The 5,000-nt window shown below is 39.1% G+C and overlaps 1 protein-coding gene across 2 annotated transcripts in view; it reads left to right on the top strand.

The window, feature by feature from the left end:
• The window catches only part of LOC122255324 (lachesin), an 88,744-nt gene that overhangs the window by 69,384 nt on the left and 14,360 nt on the right, over positions 1-5,000 (top strand). The window lies entirely within an intron of this gene.

The following is a 5,000-nucleotide window of genomic DNA, read 5'->3' as shown; positions in this document are numbered from 1 at the left end:
GTGTGTGTGTGTGTGTGTGTGTGTGTGTGTGTGTGTGTGTGTGTGTGTGTGTGTGTGTGTGTGTGTGTGTGTGTGTGTGTGTGTGTGTGTGTGTGCGTTTTGTATGTGTCTATGTTATATCGAGTGTATTTGTTTATCTATATATGTGAATAATGCACCACACCCAAAGAGAGAGAGAGAGAGAGAGAGAGAGAGAGAGAGAGAGAGAGAGAGAGAGAGAGAGAGAAAATCAGCATTTACACATAGATATGTAAATGAATGATAAAGGATTTTCGTATAAGGTCTGTATTACACTCTTGCGCCAGTAGATTAAAAAAGTTGGAAAAATTAATAAAAGAAAATCAGAAATATAAAGAGGACAATAAGGATAAAGGCAGTAGAAATAATGATAATGATAATAATGATAGTAGTAAAGATAACAGTGATAACAGTACTAGTAATGATAATAATGATGATAATGATAATAATGATGATGATGATAATGATAATAGTGATAATGATGATAACGATGACAATAATGATGATGGTATTAATAACAAGAGATGAAAGGAAGAGTAGGAGGTGAATAATGATAATATGATAATAGTAACGATAATGATGGTATCAGTAATAACAACAATAATGATTTCAAGAAGAAGAAAAGACGAATATTAAGAAAAAAAGTGAATAAGAAGGCAAAGAAGAAGAAGAAAGAGAAAAAGAAGAAGAAGAAGAAGAAGAAGAAAAAAGATAGTCAAAAGTTAACTAAGTTTTGCTTCAGTAATTCTTCGGGTAAACTACATTATTGTTGTTGATGCCTTTACTGTAATGTCTTTTCCGTTTTTTTTTTCGTTTTATTTCCTCGAACATTCCTCAAAGATGAAAGTGCACAATGCAATTTTTCGCTCATTCTTTTAGAGTGACGCACACGCTCGTTCTTTTGCTTGTGCAAATAAAAAGCAGCAAGAAGTAATAAGTATTCGCTGGGAAACTGTGGTTGGCGAACTGTAAATGATGTTGAAATACACCTAACATCCTGTGTATATATCAGGGTGTTTTTGTGAAATTAAACTTAGATGGTAGGAGAGCTAGGAGAGAGAGAGAGAGAGAGAGAGAGAGAGAGAGAGAGAGAGAGAGAGAGAGAGAGAGAGAGAGAGAGAGAGAGAGAGAGAGAGAGAGGGGGGGGGGGTGGGAGAGCAAGGAGAGAGAGAACAAAATTGAGTGAGAGAGAGAGAGAGAGAGAGAGAGAGAGAGAGAGAGAGAGAGAGAGAGAGAGAGAGAGAGAGAGAGAGAGAGAGAGAGAAAGAGAGTGAGAGAGAGAGAGAGCAAGGAGAGAGAGAGAGAGAAAGAGAGTGAGAGAGAGAGAGAGAGAGAGAGAGAGAGAGAGAGAGAGAGAGAGCAAGGAGAGAGAGAGAGAGAGCAAGGAGAGAGAGAGAGAGCAAGGAGAGAGAGAGAGAAAGAGAGTGAGATAGATAGATAGATAGATAGATAGATAGAGAGAGAGAGAGAGAGAGAGAGAGAGAGAGAAAGAGAGATAGAGAGAGAGAGAGAGAAAGAGAGCTAAGAGAGAGAGAGAGGGAGAGAGAGAGTGAAAAGGAAGGAAACAAAGCATCTAGAAAAAGAAGCTTTATTTAGATTCGACTATATATATATACATATATTTTTATTGTTGTAAAATTGACTCACCAAGAAGAATAGCAAAAAAGAAGAAAAAATGGGAAATGAAAAAGGAGAGATGAAAAGAAAGAAAGAAATGAGAAGGAGAGAAAAATAAAAATAATTGTTTTATGCGTCACTTTATCTATCCCCAAAACACGTCATCCTACCGTGTTGTATCGTCGTAGCTTCGAGACAAAGAGGGGAGGGAGGAGGAGGAGGAGGAGGAGGAGGAGGAGGAGGAGGAGGAGGAGGAGGAGGAGGAGGAGGAGGAGGAGGAGGAGGAGGAGGAGGAGGAGGAGGAGGAGGAGGAGGAAGAAGAGAAGAAGAAGAAGAAGAAGAAGAAGAAGAAGAAAAAGAAGAAGGAGAAGAAGAAGAAGAAGAAGAAGAAGAAGAAGAAGAAGAAGAAGAAGAAGAAGAAGAAGAAGAAGAAGAAGAAGAAGAAGAGGAAGAAGAAAGAGGATGATAGGGAAGATGATGGTGATAATGATGATGATGATGAGGTGGAGAAGGAAAGGATAAAGAGACGGAAGAAGAGAAAGAGGATGATTAGGCTGATGATGATAATGAGGAGTAGGAGGTGGAGGAGGAAGAGGAGGAAGGGGAGAAGGAGGAAGAGGAGGAGGAGGAGGAGGAGGAGGATGAAGAAGGAGGAGGTGTTGTGGTTGAGGAGGAAGAGGAGAATGAGGAGGAAGCAGCAAAGAAGGCGGAGGATAAGGAGGCAATGAGAGGAAAGGAAAGGGAAGTGGCAAGGGACCGGAGGAGAAGAGGAAGGATAGCGAGAGAAGAGGAGGAAGAGGACTAAGAAAATGAGAGGTAAGAGGGAAGGGGAGAGGGAGGGAAGGTGGTGGTGGAGGGGGGGGGGGGGATTGAACGTAGGAAGGGAAAGAGCAAAATGATATATGGGGAAGAGAAAGCGGGAAGAAGAAGAAGAAAAAGATGAGGAAGAAGTCTGAGAGGTGGAAGAGGAGATACATGAAGGGAAGAAAGAAGAAGAATAAAACGGAGAAGAGGAATAGGGAAAGGAAGAGGAGAAAGAAGAAGAGGAGGAAGAAGAAAAAGAAGAAGAAAAAAATGATGAAGAAGAAGAACAGGATGAAGAAAAAAAGAAGAAGAAAGCGAAACAATCAAATAAAGAAAAATAGAAATAAATAAAAAAGAAAACAAAAAACAAAAACAAAAAAACAAAGAGTGAACAGAGGCAGAAGAAATAAAAACAACAACAACAAAAAACAAAGAAGAAACGACAATAACAAAGATAACCATGGCTCTCCGACGACCAAGCAGGCAACCAAGACATCGCGTCAGCCACAATGCGATCGGACGCGGAACAGAGCGAACAGGAAGACACTCTGGCTCGAACTTGAGAATGTTGTTGATTCGTGCAGCGCGCTAATGCGGCTGATCCTACGCTAATGCTGTGCAATTGCAAGAATAACAGGGGAATAAAAGCGTTGATTTTGGTGCAATTCAAGTCTTATCGGTGTAGAGGGATTGCGGAATTGTTATTTGACATCTACTGGATTTTCATGGGTCACGGAACTAAAATCGGGAGAAGGTTTGGCCCATCTGTTTTCATGTATATGTATGTATGTATGCATGTATGTGTATATGTATGCATATATGTATGTATGTATGTATGTGTGTATGTATGCATGTATGTATGTATGTATGAAGGTATATATATATGTTGTATATATCTATGTACACACACACACATACACACGTAAAAAGGAGAGTGCCAGAATGAGAGAGAGAGAGAGAGAGAGAGAGAGAGAGAGAGAGAGAGAGAGAGAGAGAGAGAGAGAGAGAGAGAGAGAGAGAGAGAGAGAGAGAGAGAGAGAGAGAGAGAGAGAGAAAGAGAGAGAGAGAGAGAGACAAAGACAGAGAGAGAGAGCGAGAGAGAAGACTAGAAGAGAGAGAGAGAGAGAAGAGAGGAGAGAGAGAGAGAGAGAGAGAGAGAGAAGCAGAAGAGCGATAGAGAGAGAAGGAGAGAGAGAGAGAGAGAGAGAGCGATAGAGAGAGAAGGAGAGAGAGAGAGAGAGAGAGAGAGAGAGAGAGAGAATAGATAGATATAGAGAGAGAGAGAGAGAGAGAGAGAGAGAGAGAGAGAGAGAGAGAGAGAGGAAGTGAGATAGAGAGAGAGAAGATATAGAATAAAAAGAGTGACAAAGAGACAAAGAGAAAAGAGAGTGAAGGAAAAAGGGATAGGGAGATAGAGGATGAGCATATATATATATATACATATACATACATAATATATATATTATATATTTATATATATATATATATATATATATATATATATATATATATATATATATATATATATATATATATATATATATATATATATATATATTATATATATATATATATATATATATATATATATAATATAATATTATATATATACACAACATACACACACACACCAACACCACACACATATATATATATATATATATATATATATGTGTGTGTGTGTGTGTGTGTGTGTGTGTGTGTGTATAGGTATATCGCACAAAACACACACACACACACACACACACACACACACACACACACACACACACACACACATACATATATATATATATATATATATATATATATATATATATATATATATATCTATATATGTATGTGTGTGTGTGTGTGTGTATATAGGTATATCTACACACATACAGATATTCTTCCGTTAACATAAATTAATATACATTAGCACCAAGCCTATCAAGGCATTTGATATTTATTTCTACCCCATCAGAGCGCCACCTAATTTGTCAAATATTTCCCCCCGATCATAAACCCCCATAAACTGCTACAAGGACAGCTATTAGAGCGCGCGCGCGCACTGGACGGGCTCTTGGCCGGCCTTATGGCTCCATCCGAGCCTGCATCACACTTTTTCCCCCTTGGCCGCGATGGTGGTAATGGTGTCGATAAGGCTGGTCGTTTTAAAGGTGGCCAATTTACGAGGCAGACAAGATGGCGTCTCGATAGGGCACGTGGGTCGTCTGAATGGGTCGTTCTGGGCAGCCCTTAGATATATAGGTGAGCTCTTTCGTTTGGGTAAGGGGGTAGATGGGTGGGGTGGTGGTGGTGGTGGGTAGTAGGTGTTCAAAACGGTGCGTGACTGTTATAACTAATAGGGTTTTTTTAAACATGCTGATTAAAGATGCTGGTGAACTGATTGGTTTTGTATAAAAAACTACTCCGTATGTTTTTTTTTCGTCGGTTCTTCTTTGTCTTCTGTCTTATCCATTTTCTTTTTTTTCTTACTCTTTTTATTCTTTCTATTCTTCTTTAGCTTCTTTTCTTTTATCATCTTGGTCTTTTCCTTCTTCCTCTTTGTCTTTTCC

This window comes from Penaeus japonicus, unplaced genomic scaffold (genome assembly GCF_977035675.1).
Source record: "Penaeus japonicus unplaced genomic scaffold, GWHDUDI00000001_assembly GWHDUDI00000041, whole genome shotgun sequence".
NCBI classification, from domain to species: Eukaryota; Metazoa; Arthropoda; class Malacostraca; order Decapoda; family Penaeidae; genus Penaeus; species Penaeus japonicus.
Note: the sequence above shows the minus strand (reverse complement) of the source record. Positions and strands in the feature narration are given on the sequence as shown.